This window comes from Passer domesticus, chromosome 4 (assembly GCF_036417665.1).
Source record: "Passer domesticus isolate bPasDom1 chromosome 4, bPasDom1.hap1, whole genome shotgun sequence".
In the NCBI taxonomy this organism is placed as follows: domain Eukaryota; kingdom Metazoa; phylum Chordata; class Aves; order Passeriformes; family Passeridae; genus Passer; species Passer domesticus.
In genome coordinates, this window is record NC_087477.1 from 29,388,105 (window position 1) to 29,405,869 (window position 17,765).

Consider the following 17,765-nt stretch of genomic DNA (forward strand, 5'->3'; position numbering starts at 1 on the left):
AATGTTGCTGCAACATTCGTGCAGAAGATGGACAATAGAGTTGTACAAGCTAACCACAACATTTTGAAATACCATCCCTTGTTCCATATGACTAGAGTAGAGGCTGCCAAACAAGAACAGAGTGTAGGAGGAGGATCTTCAAAAGCTGTTAGCTTTAGACTGAAATCCATAATACCCAGTGGGAAGCTCTTATAAGTGAAAGGTTCTCCATGTTTACCGCACGCTTCCAAAGATTTGCTGTACGAACATGCTGCTAGAAAGACAGAATTTTGCTTCTTGAGTTCTTTCCTCTTTCAGGAAATAGCTGTGTTAAGGTCAGGAAATTTTCAAAATTTAAGTCCAACTAGTGCTTTCTCAAGGGACGGTAAGAAGAATGCTGTTTTCTGAAAAGATAAGGAAGTCTTCTTCACCAAGAGCTTGAGAGATACTACTGCTCAACACAAGGGCTTTCTCCCATCTCACGGTTTTCCATGGATGTGAATTCTTGTCTCATGTCACTTGAGTACTTTGGAGAGGAAAACCAGACAGAATATTCAATTTATTTGGCTTCTCCAGGCATGGATATTCTTCAAGTATAACTTCCAACATTGTCCTGCTTTCTGTTGGTTCATTTTTGATCTGAATAAATCAAAGTGATGTACACAGTTTTGTACCCCTGGCTAGCTTTAGAGAAGCTCAGTGCTTTGCTCAGCCCTGCTGGGATTTACTTTTGTATGCACACTTGATTTTCCTGGAAATTTGAATTTCTCTTTGTCTGATACAATTTCATGGCTGCGGCAAACCCACACAGTTCAGCATGAGGTTGGAAACTGTTGCTATCATAGTGCCAAGAGATAATTAGCTCAGCAATGTTAACACACATGCTTGGCATTCATTATCAGACAGGGTGGGAACAGAATGCAGCAAGATTTCCACCACAGTTGTCCCCTGACCCTGCTGTCTGCTCTGTCCCAGCTGCCCACGCTTCCACTCCTCCTCTGCAGCTGTGGCATCAGTTTGTGCAGGTACCAGGTGCCAGGAAGCACTGACCACATGCATCCATGCTTCTTCCTCTTCCAGGGCACCTTTCCTTCCCCTCTCTCCCCAACATCTCTGCACTGCCCAGATCCCTTTCCCTCTGTGCTGACCAGCAGAACCCTGTAGGCTTGTTTCCAGCTTTCTAGGAAGAGCAAATGGAACTCACAAGGATGCACATGGAAATCCCTGTCCTTAAAATGAAAGCTCACTGACAAGGCCAGCAGAGATGGTATTTAAATGCCTATGTTTCAAAAGCTCTGTGTTGGAAAGCCACTGTTTTCCATGTTTGGTGCATTTGACCAAGGAAGACTGAAGGGAGTTGTCTAAATCAGAAAACAGCTTTGCACAATGGGTGTCTAAATATTTCATTATTGACAAATTAAAACAATGTTAAGTGCTTTGTGCCTCAGAAGGGGATGAAATCTACCTTCTTGGAAGCAATACCTGCGGGGTTTACGGACTTCAGTCACAAATCTTTCCTTCCAAGCAGCTCCTTTTAGCCCTTGATCATAATGTTAAAAATCTCAAGAGAGGCCTGACAGAGTAATTGTTATTAATTATCATTAGTTCATCTCCTTATGACCTTTTTCTCTGAGAAAATGGCTGCCCATTACTTGGTGAAGATTTCAGATGACACTGCAATTTCCTACACAGCCTTGATGTTGTAACAGCCACCTGAAAGAATAATTTATGTACAGTATCTGCCTATCTGCCATTTTATACAGTAGAAAGGAAGATTCTTTCAAAAAGAAGAAAAAAAAAACCAAACCACTACAACAAAAGAAGTACATCCTCACTATTAAAAAAACCCCAAACCAAAAACCCCTGGCCTGACATGTGTCCTTGAACTGAAGATATTTGATATTATTTCTACTGGGACTGTGGTAGGTTTGGTTAATCCCTGTGAGTATTTCATATTATATAAACAGTTCTTATTATTACACAATACATTTTCTAATACATCCCAATTAAACAGCTCCCCAAGGGAATAAAAAGAACTCTTTCTTACTTGGAAGTACAACAAGTAAGCTAGATTGAAAGTCATATTATAAATCTCGAAGCAACAATATTTTTTAAAAACAACACACAACAAACCTTCTCTGGCTTGGGAGCAACAGCAAATATGTTAATATATAACAGCAAGTATGTTACTATGTATAGAGGAAAGAGAAAAAGGAGAATAAACCTAATGCTTCTGCAAAAGCTATGTGGCAGATAGATTTTAAAAAACATACAGCAGTCCAAGAAATTCCAATCTTAATTTACTGGGCTAATCTGAAATACCATTGAAACCCTTTTGAAACCCAGGTCTAAATGTTTGTGTCTGAGATGTTGGACAGTTATTTCATTTGGAAAGTCAATAGCAAATCCTAATTTTTGAGGCTGGCGTGCACCTACAGGTCTTACCCACTTTATCTTGGATAAAGAAATTGTGCCTGCAGTTTAACTCTTCCGCATCTTTGGCTACAGAAGCAATGACTGCCAGTAAACTCTGAGCCTAATTTTATCAGTATTTTTAAACAAAATGTACAGAACTGGAAGATATTAATAAAATCTCAAAGAAACAAACCCATTTATATGCATGTATTTGACTATCTTAACCCTATAGAACTAATATTTACTTCTGATAGAAGGAAGAGAGAAAATTTCAAAGCAAAAAGGGAAAAATTAAAATGCAGAAATGGAAATTACTCTTGCTTGTGTGATGAAAAACATTCTCACAGCATGTCAAAGAGGTCAGTCTAGTTAGCATCAGTATGTGAAAGATTTGGAACAACTGCAAATCTTGTACCATACCTGTAGGGCTCAGGCAAAACAGAAGTGAAAAAAAACCTCTAGTAGTAAATCCACTGCCATTTTATTTGCAGTGCACCTTCTTTAAATTCCAAGCAGATACAAACAAACTGCATGCTAGTTCTCTCTGTAGGAATATTTGTTTTGGAGTGGGATCAGCAGTATTCCCTAATCCCCATTTTTATTAGTAGTCCACAGAAAAATTTCAAAGTGACAGTAATAAAGTACTGAACCCCACTACATCAGCAGAAAGCACATCAAGACACCAAGCAGCAATTTTTCCCCTAAAGCCACACTGCTTTATGTAGAAGACATTTACTATTCAGGCAGCCCCTTAGAGAACTGGACAGCATTTGGGATAATTCCCAAATATCAAATACAAAGTAGGCAGAAGTTAAAGAAGACAGTCAGCCAAAATATTTCTCTTTCTTTAACCCTAAGAAAGAATCCTTTGAAAAGTGCCAGGGCAGTATCTGTCCATCCTGATTATTTTGAATAATCCTTTGTTCCACTGAGCCTAGCCATTGAAATGAAACTGGAAATACTAAGAATCTCCATTAACTCTGTTGGGCTGAGTGGAATAAATATGAGAAGAAAGAATGAAAATCATGTTATAAACTGTAAAAAAAAAAAAAACAAAACAAACAAGTAATGAATGGACCAAAGACAAATATGTTACAGGGTGAAATAAAATGAAAATCTTCTTTCTTTTCATTTTTTCTTTTCTCCACTTCCTGTATTAAAAGCAGAGGGATGTTTTTCCACTCAGAAATGCCTCTTTACAATAAGCATGTCCAGATCCGATTAGAAAACTGTTTTTCCCAACATCATTTGGCTTTAGTTGAATTGCTATGGTTCCCCACCCTTCCTATGAATCAGCACTCCTTTTCCATCATCCATCACCTTCCACACAGTCTGCACTCTTCTGTCTACCCAGGGCCTAAAAGAAATAAAGCACTGGCTTATACATCGGCCTTTTTCTGAGGTCCTTTACACCCACTAAGGAATGTACATCTAAAAAAGCAACAAGATATACTTTTCTTACTTCGCAAAAATTAGGACATGTTGAATATTAAAATATTTTCTCAGAGCTATGCAAAATACCTTAATGTTTAAATATTTACATATTATAATAGAACTCACAAGTTCCACATAAGTTTTAGAGATCCTTAGCTTGGGGCTCCATATAATGCAGCCAAAACACAAAGGGAACACCCTAGAATAACAAGCCATTGAGGGATAGAATAGGAAAAGTTTAAAAAAAATTATGGAAGAATAATTGGAATGTTAGTGAGTTTTAAACCTTGTTCTTATTATTTTTCAGTACTCTGTCCTTACCAAAATAGCACAGAAATAGAAACAAAGGTATGGACTGGATTTGTGGCATCTGTGAGTCTGCCCCACAAATTATAGTTAAATGAGAGAAGCAATTCAGAGGACAGGACAAACTGAAGCAGAAGCTTCAGAAACAAGGACAAAAGAGATTAAACCTTTTAATGGAAAGGAGAGGAAGTAGAAACAGCAGAACAGGTGATTTTTCCTTGTAAAATTCATCACTGGTGCTGCCAGGGTGAAACTCTTTCACCCTTCACAGGCTCAGCCAACCATAACGAGGACACGGGCTCAGCCTGTGAAGAGACCTGAAATGTTTAGTATAGCATGGACTGATTCTCTAAAAGGCTGAAACAAAATCTAGAACAAACTTGGGTCTTGTTTTAGCTGAGTGCTGACTGCTGCTCCCTAAGAAGCTCAGACAGAGCCCCAGATTGCATCCTGCAAACTTCAGTGGGCAAGAAAATCAGGACGTCGTGAGAAACACAGCCCAGTGTAGGATAGGTTAGACCAAAATGAGAATAACAGGGGAAGGGTTCAAAGAAAAAAACATCCAGTGTGCTACCAGGCCCCTGTACTGCTGAGGGCAGAAAGAGAGATAAAAGCTACAGGTCAGCTTCTACAGAAGTAATAAATGGCAGTAGCCAAAATAAAAGAAAATAGAAGGTATAAAGAGATAAATTAACTCTCTGTAAAAATTAAGTCAGGCTTGGCATTCAGATGTCATTGCTGAAGGCCATGTTACTGACAAAGGCCATTGATAGGCATCTTTTAAAATTTATCTGTTTCAAGATGAAATCACCATTAAAAAGCCAAAATACTGTATTTTATTTTCATGGGGACCTAATCAATGTCAATATGCACAAATATCTGAAGGAACTGTGCAAGTTAGATGGAGTTAGGCTCTTTTCAGTGGTATTCAGTGATAGGACCAGAGGCAGTAGACACAAACGGAAGCAGGGAGGTTTTTTTTACCCTCTGCAAACAAGAAAACTCTTTTTACTGTAATTGTGACAGCAGTGGTACAGGTATCCCAGAGAAGCCCTCTGGAGTGTCCCTCTTCAGAGATATTCCTGATATTCGTGTCTAGAAAAGATCCTGAGTCACCTACTGAGGCAGGCGGGCTGGACCAAGATGACCTCCAGTGGTTTCTTTCAGCCACAATCATTCAGTGATTCTCTTTTACAATAATGAATAAGTTAATAACTTTCATGTTACAGAAAAAACAGTAGTGTTCTCATAAAATGCCCTCCTTTGTATCTTTAAGCAGGATGTTACTTGGCACAGGTTGCCTTTAGACTCCTTGGTTCTGAAAACAGAGACAAAAGAACATGTTCAAAATGGATGAAAGAACTGACACTAAATACCTACCCCCACAGGTCACTGGAATTCTTAGTTCATATATATTTTCACATGGCAGCTGTGCTCTCTTTGCTTTCACTAGGTGTTGCAAAGAGAATCATATATGCTTTTGAAGGGTTAATAGTTGGTTAGCAGATATTTTAGGGTATGCTACCAATAGGAGAAGCATTACGTAATATGTGTTCATGAAAATGTCAGTGGGAAATGTTACACACAATTATAAGCAACCTATTGACTTCTTAGAACATAAGCCAAGGTATTAAACATCTATGAGTAATTATTATATCTAAATAAAGTATTTTTGTACACTATCTAAATGCTGTTCATGCCTACTTTCTCATACCAATAGCTGAAACAAACTTCCATTTATTTTGATATCCTCTACCCATTTAACGCAAGAGATTTGAAAGAAGTGTTTCTAACTGGACAGGTGAATTCCCAGACTGAAAGGTTTTTCACTTCTTTTCTTTTCCAGACCTGGTAACATTGTACTTCCAGGGCATCCCCAAACCAAACACAATATCCTTGAAAAGTGAAACAGGAAGTAGCAACTGTCTCTTACAATTAAGGACAAAATGAATATACTGTGTTAGGTATTACTCAAATATATTCTGCCTTTACTTAAAAAATATATATGTTAATTTAGCATGACAGCATTGAAGACTGCTAGGGTTTTCATGCTGCTTCATTGTATCTGAAAAGAATAAAAAGACAAAAAAGTGTTTAACCTTTCTCTTTGGCGAACATAGATCTTACTGTCAGCTTTGGAAGCAATAAAAATATGATTTTTCAGTGAGCTTGATTGGTAGTGACAGAATACAGGAATCGTTGGGGTTGGAATCATAGACATTGTGTGAGGTTTAAAGGGAAATTATTTCTAAATTCAACTATCCAAGGTGACAAATATTTAACTAGTCATCAGCTAACTGATATCCAGGTAGAGAGGGGAGAGGGGGGATGTGGATGGATTTTATGCATAGAATCTAAATAGAATAAAGCTGATGCAGGCATTGTTGTGTATATTATAATTTCATTCTTTCTTGATAAGCAGGATAGCTGGGACAATTCTCTCAAAACCAAGAAAAATAGGAATGCTTCTTTTCTTCAGATGTTCATTGCAGATAGAGTTACACAGGGAGAGATACAGATGCATAAATGTACTTACACATAGAAACTCACAGAGAAAATATGTGATGAAGTGGTGTGATAGAAAATCTTGAATTCATATGCTACTCCCACGTGGCAGACACCAGCAAAGTGGCCATAACATTCCAAACACATGCACGCAGATTCCTTATTCTACATAAGTCTCATTATGAGTTCTGCATATGCCATCTTTTTACAGTTCATCTATTTTAAACAAATTCAAGCAAGTATAGCTATTATGTGTCCCTCTGTCTAATCATCAAGTGCCTTTCTCAGTATCAGTTCAGATACTGCAGCCAGGCAAAAATATCTGTCCAACATGTTTTAGACATCTCTGACTTTTTGACATCTGCCTAATAAGTAATGGTGTGAACATACCAAACCAATATTTTTGATGCTGACAGGGTCAAAATCATATACAGTGTAGCAGTGTGTGGCATGCACTTCCACCACCTGTCTGATAGCCCTGCTTTAGGATTTTGGACTTTTGTTCTGTTACTAGGCAAGGAGCAGATTTTGCCTGTCCTGGGCCTCAGTGAGCTTTGGAGGGAGAGAAAAGGGATTAGAAAGAAACTGCAGTTGAAGTCACCGTGAGAGAAATAGTCTGGGTAGATTTTAATTAGAAATGTTAAATGCAGTTATGCAATTCTTCATTTAGCCTTGCAGCTCATCACTGCAGCCATTAACAGAGAGGGGTACAACCTACTCCTCTAGTTTTGTATCTCCAGTTGTCCCTCCCCACAATCAAATGAGGAAAATAAGGATTAAAGTCTCTCTGCTTTCCGTGTCAGTTGCCAGAGATTCTCTGGCAGCCCTGTGGAGGAGTAGCTGGGAAAGCTTTGCTCAACCCTGCATGTCAAAGTGCCTCTTTTGGGCCACTTGGAGGGCAGATGCAGAATTCATATGCCCACCCCTCCTTTGGCTGTTCCTGGGGCACTGTCCCTGTGAGTGCCCAGAACAAGGAGAGTCCTCAGGGGATTGCAGTGCAGCACACAAGGAAACCTCTATTAAGTTCACTCCAAGGCAGATTTGACAGACACTTTAAACTTGGACACAAAATTTGCCTGAAACACATCTCTCTGACACCAGCCAGCCATGCTGTAAATTCCCTTCAGAGGCACAAAGTGCAGTTTTTCTGGGAACAGCTAAGACTTTACAGAAAAAAAGAAAAGAAAAGAAAAAAAAAGGCCTCAGAATTAATTCCTCCCTAATTTAATTAATCATTTTAGCTGTGACTTAAATATAAGGCAAATGTAATAAAAACATCAGGTTGAGACAAACTGCTGTCAAAAGTGTTGGCTGGAGGCCTTAAAATGTGGCAAAGTTGCACAGAGCTGAGTATTGGCAGCTGTACTTGTTGTGTCTGTGTATGGCACCACTGCCATACAGTGTTCTGCACATTACAGACATTTTAAAGAACTGTTTGCTCCATGCCGACCACAATCTCAGTTTTAGGAGGCCTGAAGCCTTTCCAGTCCTGAAACCTCTTAACAGTTCCCATGGAGCAAATATGTTATTGAAAGTGGAAGGCTGTTTAAAAATTTCCAGAAAGTGACAATCCTCCTGATATCAGCCATGCAGCCACCTTGAAAACATTTGAAATCCCACTGAAGTAGAAATCTGACCCCTGAAAATGCATTTTTAACAGCTAAAATTCCTGAAATTGACAGGAAGGTTTAAACCGTGTTGAAACAACTTGAGAAAAAGACCAACCAAACATCAGAAATTTACTGTAATTATTTAAACTTAGGCATTATAAATCTGGGAAATTAATAAGCAATTTTTAATTTAAAATAAGTAAGCTGAGCTGTGGAAATGCCCTCACCAACAGCATAGAAACTGATTGCTTTTACTGAAATTATGCCATAGCAATGAGGTGATGATTAATGTAGAATAGATACTGTGACTTCTGAGATCTCAATACAGTTACTGTAAATGATACATTAGGTTAAAATAAAATTATAATTTTGCCCCATTTTGACACTAGAGCTTTCAATGGAGTTGAATACAAAGAACAATTGAAGAAGATGCATAATTTTTTTTTTTTTCTGGCTAAAAAGTTACTGATCCTTAATGCTACATCTAGAATGCTGCATCCAATTTTAAATTAGCTTCATCAGATAAACATGTTCATGTATTTCTTTAGAATTTAATGTAAAATTCATTCTTTGCCCAGTCTTTGTTGTCATTCCAAAGAAGCAAGATATAGTCTTCATTAGTGAAGGGACCAAATTACGGTTAACCACACAAACTCATCTAACCTTAAGAAGAACCAAAACTTTTGTAAAATTTGAAAAAGTCAATAAACCATCACATGAAAAAAGGTTCACCTTCCCTTGTCTCTATCACACTTTATCAAATTTTCCAAGACACATAAGCAAACTAAAAAACTTGGAATGGCAATGGGAAGAGAAATTCAGTGTTGACAAAGTAACACACGCAGTAGGAATAATTTGTATTTTTACTAGGCTTTAAATTTGCTACTTAATACTTAAAAAAAAAAAAAAGCTAGATTGTTGCCCCAACCCAAGATAAGCACAGCTACAGTAATTTAAAGATAATTAAGAAACCCTACACTAAAAATGCTACTTCAGAGGTAGTTCTTCATAAAGAACTATATCCCAAAGATAGAAATTGCCTCTGGGAATTAACTAAGTGTAAAGAATGTCTCTTTAAGGGGAGTCAAACATTCATGTTATTAATTTTAGAAAATAAAAATGCAGACTCTGCTATGAAAAAGGTACCCACAGTGTCCAAATGTGCTGTAAAGAGAAGAAAATCTTCTTCACAAACAAGTCTTGAAATCTAAATATGGAAAATTGAAAGCTGATCATGAGAAAAGCTTTCCCATCCTACACATTCCCTTATGAAACTCTTTGCTACAAAGTGTTGTTAGAATCAGTAATTCAGAAGCATTCAAAGATATGGATAGGGAAAATGCTCGGGGTTTTAAACCATATCAACAACAAAGTGTTTTAGAAGTGAAATAGTTCTGCCTATCTGTTCATTATTCCCATCTCCCTGTGAAATAGAAAGTAAAAGTAAAATTTGCTGTAAAAAAAGTAAAAGCTGCTGTTGAGGGCAAATACAGGCCTGAATGGACAAATAATCAGATTCATTTCTACAAGACAGTGCCCACACTGCCCCTGCTTCCCTGCCACCTGTGGCCTTTCTTAAAAAACATATTTTAAAGCACAGTAACCTTCTCACCGTTCACATACTCACATATACCTTACATATGAGACTAATTTCTCATACTGATATCTTGGATTTTGGACATGCATGCAGCAGATTTGTAATCATCTGTCATCTAAAGCACAAGTGTAATGGGGTGATGCCATGGTTTTCCTAAAGTGCGTCACAATCACAGATCTGTTCCTTATAAAAGGAGAGACCATTAGATCTCTCACTACATTTAGTGTTACTTGATTTATTACACAGGTAGATAGCATCAGTAGGAGCCTGTTTTGCAGTCCAGTTGCCTTTTTTGGTTCAGATAACTGTTTCACATGTTCACAGAAGAGTTTGGCATATTTGGATACTGGCTCATGTTAGTTACAAGTACATTTGGACAGTTTCTTTTTCTTTGATATTCTGTATGGCCCAAGGCTATCCTGAAAGTAATAATCTTGCTTTACAAAGTATATTTCAAATTGAAAGAGGGAAAATACAGGTTAGACATATGGAAGAAATTCTTTAATGTGGGAGTGGTGAGATGCTGGAACAGGCTGTCCAGAGAAGCTGTGGATGCCTTATCCCTGGCAATGTTCAAGGGAATGGGGCATTAAGCAACATGGTCTAGGGGGAGGTGTCCCTGCCCACATCAGGGGTACCGGAACTGGATGATTTTTAAGGTTCCTTTCAAAGAAATGGGCACACACTGCCAAGACAAACACATCCAGAATGCCATAGTCAGCAGGGCAAGGGAAGGAATTCTGCCCCTCTGCTCTGCTCTCATTCTATGATTCTACAACATCCATATTTGAAGATTGTTTGTGAAGATAAATTTAATAGAGCCTTCAATGTTATATGTGAAGGAAACTTAAATGAACATATAAGAATAGACACTTGTCTGTAAAACTGGACACTTACGTTCAGTTCCCTGCTTTAAGTGATATAAGATTTCTTAACTTAAACTCAGAGTTATGCTAATCTGCATTCTAATCCTCAAGAAGCTGGCCTCCAAGCATGGATTCTCTGAAATTTTTAGACTAACTCCAAGACAAATAACCAGCCTCTCAGTGATGAGCTTCTACCAGTACCTTATTTTGATGCCAATAGAACTGTAAAAGTGGGACCTCTGGGAGAAGCAAATTCAGAGAGCACAACTACAGTGTCTGGAAGAAGAGACATTGCAGGTTGCCTGCCACAACCTTGTTGCCACAGCACCTCCCTCTGAAGGTGCGTTGGTGCACCCAGGGTGAGAATGAATCAGCACTGTGGCATCAACAACTTACCACCTTCCCTATTAGGAACACCTGTTGATAATTTAACAGCCTGGAGAACAGCTGAAAAATGAGTCTCAGTGCTGGCAGCCAGCACATCTATTCAGCAGTAAATCTTTCCTCTTCAGCGGTTATTCAAGGCTCTTGCTCCTACACTCTTGTTTACAATGGCTTAGCTCTGTTGGTATTTGTGTGTGGAGAGAACACAAGAAAAGAAGAAAAGTAGGCTGTGTATTAGCACCTAAGGCAAGAGAAGGCTGCCTGCCTCCGTGGCTCATCAAAACTAGGATTAATCACACATATGTATAATAAAAAAAAAAAAAAAAAAACAACTAAAACCAAAACAAACCTAACAACAATTTCTGGAAAACCTGTTTTCATTTTGACAAAAAACAACCCAAAATATCCCAAATCCATCTTACATGGAGGACAGAACTGAGAGGCAAAACCAGATACTTCCTGTCAGAAGAAAAAAGAAAGAGTGGATCTAATCTTCTAGTCCCTGAGAAGAGAGAAGAGAACATGTCTCTTTTACTGGGGGTTAGATTGAAAGCATTGAATGGTTTCATTTCAATTCAAAGGTGGAATGAGAACTTGTATGAAAGAATCTTCATTTCCTTAATGCTGTGGACATGTTTACCAGTTGATCAGTTTTCTATCCCTCTACTGACAGATGAGCAGGGGGCTGAAGGCCCCTGAACAACCCAACCTAGTTGCAGCCCTTCACCAAGATCCTTGCAGCTGTGTCCAAGAGTAACAAAAATGCAGTCCAAATATGATATCTATTTTAAGGTTGCTGTTGTGGCTCTAACCATGTTAACTTACATCTAACCAGACGTAATCTCTGACAATTCTAGACAAATATCCAGCTGTAACATTTCACCAGAGCATACTTTTTTGACCTAAAGGAGAGAAATGTATTGTACAGGTAGCAGTGCCATGGAGGGAGAGAACACTGACACAAATAGTCAGCAATAATGGGTGTATATCATGGCAATATTTGCTTGTGGTTTCCTATGTCAGGAGGGAATCATTGCTCCTCTTTTGGAAGCCATCCTATTTCAGAGGACATAGCCACAAATTTCATCATGGCAATTACAGTCAGCATTAAGAAGGTCTGAACAGTCTCTGACATATAGCTGAGTTTAGAAACAGAGCACTAAAATAATATCCTACCTAAATGGCTTTTTGACAATGCCAGAAAATGTTGTCTATTTATGCAGTGAAATTAAAAATAAACAAAAAGACTCATAAAAGAATACTTGAAGCACTTTTCAAAGCTTTATAAAAGTCACAGTTCCAGCTGTCACATATAAATCTTGACGATTTGAAGAAAAATGCTAAGATAATACTTCAGGGAAAGTTTTGCTCCAACTGTTTTGATACCTTTAGATATATCCCTCTTCTTTCTCTTGATAGAAATTATTTCATCCTATATTCAGAGTATGGGCTCTTGGAGTGTAGATTGGTGAATTTCCTCATTCCCACACACTTTGGACTCTCTCTTTAACTGTTTGTTCTAATGAAGAACAAGGACAAATTTCATAGAATCATGGCATGGAAAGGACTTGGCTTGGAAATGACCTTAAAGATCATGTAGTTCCAACAGCCCTGCCATAGGCAGGGACACCTCTCAGCAGTCCAGATTGCTCAGAGCCTCATCCAACTTGGCCTGGAACACTTCCAGGGATGGGATATCCACAATTCATCTGGGCAATCTGTTTCTGTGCCTGGAAAAGAATTTCTTCCCAACTTCCCAACATCTAGTCTACACCTACTCTCTTTAATTTTAAAGCCATTTCCCCTTGTTCTGTCACTGCATGCCCTCAGAGTCACTCTGCATCTTTCATGTAGGCTCCCTTCAGGTGCTGGAAGGCCATAATTGCATCACCCAGAAGTCATTTCTTTTCCATCCTGAGCAATCCCAGTTCTTCTTAGCCTTTCTTCATGCGAGAGGTGTTCCATCCCTCTGGTCATCTTGGTGGTTTCCTCTGGACCCACTCCAACAGGTCCCTGTCCTTCCTGTGGGGTCTCACCAGAGCAGAGCAGAGCAGAGGGGCAGAATCCCCTCCCTGGCCCTGCTGACCATGGCACTCTGGATGTGTTTGTCTCTCTGGGCTGTGAGTGCCCATGGCTGGGGCATGTCCAGCCTCTCATCCACCAGCCCCCCGAGTCCTTCTGGGCAGGTCTGTCTCCATCTGCTCATCCCCCAGCCTGTGTTGAAACCAGGGGTTGCCCTGACCCAGCTGCAGCACGTTGCACTGGAAAACCCCAGCAGTAACACAAAAAATGTAGATCTTATTTTCTGGCCAGCTTTTCTTGTAAAACAAATTCAGCTTAAAATCAAGTCCAAGAAAGAAAAGAATTTGTCTCAAAGGTATGACAGCACACACACATTTACAAATGCACTTACAAGGCCATGGTTTTCATGTAATGTTTTATAAAGTTTTGGATTTCAGACCTCTGAATATTTATTCTATGAAAGAAAAAACACACAGCTCTCACTATAATAAAGAAATGGAGGGTTTAGGGAAAAAAAATAAAGGTAGTCAAGACACTCAGCCATGCAAGAAGTATAGAAAAAGCAGTGTAAGGAAGGAACAGTTTCTTCTTCCAGATCCAGGTAGAGGTTGCAAGAGGTCTGGATGAGAAACAGAGGCCATTATGATTAGTGATGGGTCCAAAAACTTAAACCTGTTACTTAATAAGATCACAGAAGATTAAAAAAATAAACAGAGAGGGAGGAATAGAAAGAGACAGTGAAAAATTTAAGTATTAAAACATAAAGACTCCCTGATTGACATCTATTGACATTTTGAAACCCATGCAAGAGCAGTATGTCTACTCATCAGTAGCAAGGTCTGAACATTCAACTTGGTAACAGTTAGGGATTTTATCTGGAAGGTTTTACTGTGTCACCAATTGGGTTTTATTTAATAAGCTTTTTCTCAAATGGCTAATCTTAGAGGAGGAAGTGTGATTTTTAAATCTTTTAACTTATTTTATGTTTTGTCATCTAATATTCTAATTGGATGTGTTTGATTGAATCACGCAGAAGTGAATTAGGAATGGTTTAGTCATCTTGAATATGCTGTGGTAGTCAAGGAAGAGGATAAAACAGAAAAAGTTCCATTTTAACATACTTATTAATATTTTAGGAGAAAAATATTCTAAAAGTACATTGAAAACTGGTGTCCATCCACAAATACGTCATTGTAGATAATGATAAATCTTATTCCTGCTTATACTCCCAACAGAAGTATATTTTTTTAGGAATGTATGAAATGAACTGTGACCCATTTGAATAAAATGGAGATGCGCCAGTTTTAATAAGTGGATTTTGTTCCCTTCTTTCATTTCCATGAAGACCGTGAAAAATTGGACCAAAATAATTGGCTGCTTCTTTTAGCTGGATTTCTATGCATGGAAAGGATAAATAGCACTTATGCCTGGTACTAGCACAAGGCCTGAAGCTACAAAATGAGCTCTTATATGTTTCCATTGGAGGCCAAAACCAATTTAAACATCAATGACCTCAATGGATTTTTGGATCAGACTACTTGGAAAGAAAGCATAGAATTAGTTTGGACTATCTCTGTCCAAGCTAGAGTGAGCACATTTTTCACCACTCTTAAATGGCAGCAAAAGAAGAATTAGGAAAGCAAACAAGAGCTTTTTCAATGATCCCACCAGTTTTAGAAAAAATTCCTCGTATGTTTGAAGACACTCTTCATATACATCCTCATACAAAGCTCTGATAAGTTTACTTCATAAAAGTAAATATCACCATTTAATAATAAGAGTTTAAAAATACTTTGGAAGATTCTTAATGCAATTTGTGTTCCTTTATGATAGGACTCATGTTGTCTATCCAAGTTTTGTCATCTGAAAACTCACGTTTTGCCTCAGCTAGACACTCACTTGTCCAAGGAATTTTGAAAATTACAGAGGTAATTCAGCCTGCTGAGGCATGGTGGGTTACTTTGTCCACAGACCATAAAACGAACAGCAGAAAGGAATAGTTTGGATAAGATGTCTAACATTAACATTAACACAGAAAAATCATGTTAAGCAAAAAGAGCCCAGTTCTCCATACAGAGGGAAAGGCCTGCTTGAAGGTGCCAAACAGTTACAATTGAACTCCTGTCTTATGGTTGTGCCATTATAGATGAAATGGAATAATTAAATAATAATACAGGAACTTATAAAGGTTCTTGGAAATCATTTTTCAGTCTGTTCTTGTTACAGGAAAGTCTGTTATCTCAAGCCATTTCAAGGCTTTTAGTAATGTACAATTTATGGATTGCCTTGGGTCATGAGGATACACACCTTAAAAATAACTAGTGAGAGACAGAATTGAAGCTTACAAGCAGAGGGGAAAGAGTTTCCTTCAGATCTCATTACATAATGGCCTGTCTCAATTTTGAGACTATTCTCCTTTCTAGACACAGAGACAAAAGCCTTTATTGGAAAAGTGGAAAAAATTGACCATGTGGAGAGTCCTGCCAAGAATAAACTTCTCTTTCCACCCATACCAGGATACATGGAAGGAAACTAACCTCCAACAATGGGTGGCTGTTTGCAAGAAATATGAATCTCTTCAGCCCTCACAATCTGTTCTAGGAGAGAAGTGCTCACAGCACTATTCTAAATACAGGGCGAAGGAATTTATGGATAGCAGCAGAAAATCAAAGATTTGTGTTCAGTGGAACAGATCACATGACTGTGACCTCCTTAGACATGACTTGTATGAGTAGCTGTTGATGGGAGAGAGAAATTATATCACTAAACTTAGCATAGTTGATATTACTCACCCCCTATTTCACTTCTTATTATTATTTCTTCAAAATATTTTGTAATGTTTCCAATAGAAGATTTTCAGCCAAGACAATAGAGTATCAGTCATAGTGACAAAGAAAACAAGTTCTAATTAGTCTCTCTCAAGTCAAAATTAATAACATCAAAGTTATAATTTCTTAAATAATTTCAATATCACTTTATGGATGATTTAATGATGATTGTATTCTAGCAAATTTTACCATGCATAATGCTTCTATTTGAGTTTTGATATGGTTTATACCATATCTTCTGCTAACTTCTGTCCGAGAAAATGGGATTGATCGTGTGAATCATGAAATATTAACAGATTGTTTAAAAAAAAAAATAAAAAAGAGTAAATGAGCTTTAGACAAAAAAAAAAAAAAGGCGAAAAACACATTGAAACTAGGCATTTCATGATGAGCCCCAGTCCTTGGAAAATGCACAATGAGGATATATATCTAGTGAAAATGTGATACAGTGAAATGGTCTAGTGAAAGGTGTTCCTGCCACAGCAGTGGGGTTGAAACTAACTGATATTTAAGGCCTCTTCCAACCTAAGCCATTCTATGAATCTATGATGATTCTATGATTGTTCTATGATGATTCTATGATGGTTCTATGATGATTCTATGATGATTCTATGATGATTTTATGATTCTATGGTATAATACCTTCTTCCACATTAACAGCTCCCTGGTAAGTTATTATCATCTGACCCAGAAAAGAGAGCAAATAATACTCTGAAAGAGAAAGAACAGATAAAAATGGGAACATCCAGGCTGATACTACCATCAGCTTTTCTGACGGCATTCTAAACAGAAATTTCTGTAGTAAATTGAAATTAACCCTATGGCTTCACATTCACTAGAGTCTCTTGTAGAGCATTTGCCAGCCAGAGGTTTTCCATGCTGTGTAACTTCCTGTCTTTAGTGGCAGTGGGGCACTACAGCCAGATTAGACTACATTTGCCACCCCACTGTATGTTTGTCTAGGCAGCCACAGAAATGCTTTGAAACTAATGGGCAAGGACAGCTGTCTCAAAGGGTTCTGCAAAACCACTATCCAGGTATGACACTGGGATGGCTTGTTTGCACAGAAAAGTTGGCAGTTGTAGCTTCTGTGAGTGACGAGAAAACAAATCTGATTCTATTTTAGTTATGCTGGTATAATACCCACATCAGAGAGTTCTATTTTACAGAAAAAGTCACTCTGTTCAGCAGTAACAACACTTTACCTCACTGGAGTAAAAACAGGGCAACACCTGTTTTTCTCAGATTAGAGGGTGAAGGGCTTTTCTTGCCACTTTTGTTATTTTTCTCTTTTTGAAAAAAGAAACAAACCAAAAATGGTTCTGCAAGTTCACCAAGAGGAATAAAAGAAGCTGAGAAAAATGGATTTCATCTGGGTTCTTGCCCTTGGACCCACACACTAAATAAAGGAATACTGAGGACAGACAATTCTAAATCACAAGAGAAAAGCATCAAATGTAAAATAAAATCTTCTGACTGAATTGCAATACTGCCACTTCTCATGCCCTTTCTGGAACACTTTGGAATGAAAATGTTTCATTCACTTCTGGGGTTTAGTTGGGGTTTTATGTTTTTATTTGGGGGTTTTTTTGGTTTGGTTTTTTTTGTGGTGAACAAACGTGTCAGGAATCTGGATGGAGCATTCCTCCCTTGGTGGCCCCAGACCAGTGGGGGTGATGGGGGGCAACCACAGATAGAGAGGAGAGAGGAAGTTGTGTCCCAAGTTTAACGTGCCACCACATGTTAGTAGCATCCATGGTTATACACAGGCAGTGCCCCTTGGATGTACAGTCAGTGAGGAGGGAGAGGAGAGAGAAAA

General features: G+C 38.2%; 2 long non-coding RNA genes across 2 annotated transcripts; one reads left to right on the plus strand and one right to left on the minus strand.

The window, feature by feature from the left end:
- Positions 1 to 4,416: 4,416 nt before the first annotated feature.
- On the minus strand, positions 4,417 to 6,698 carry LOC135300166 (uncharacterized). Its single transcript, XR_010362055.1, has 3 exons — positions 6,671 to 6,698; positions 5,255 to 5,452; positions 4,417 to 4,439 (listed from the first exon to the last, which is right to left on the minus strand). It is a non-coding gene; the product is annotated as an uncharacterized LOC135300166 (long non-coding RNA).
- Positions 6,699 to 16,586: 9,888 nt separating this feature from the next.
- Positions 16,587 to 17,433, plus strand: LOC135299960 (uncharacterized). Its single transcript, XR_010361802.1, has 3 exons — positions 16,587 to 16,613; positions 16,910 to 16,983; positions 17,250 to 17,433. It is a non-coding gene; the product is annotated as an uncharacterized LOC135299960 (long non-coding RNA).
- The last annotated feature ends 332 nt before the right edge of the window (positions 17,434 to 17,765 follow it).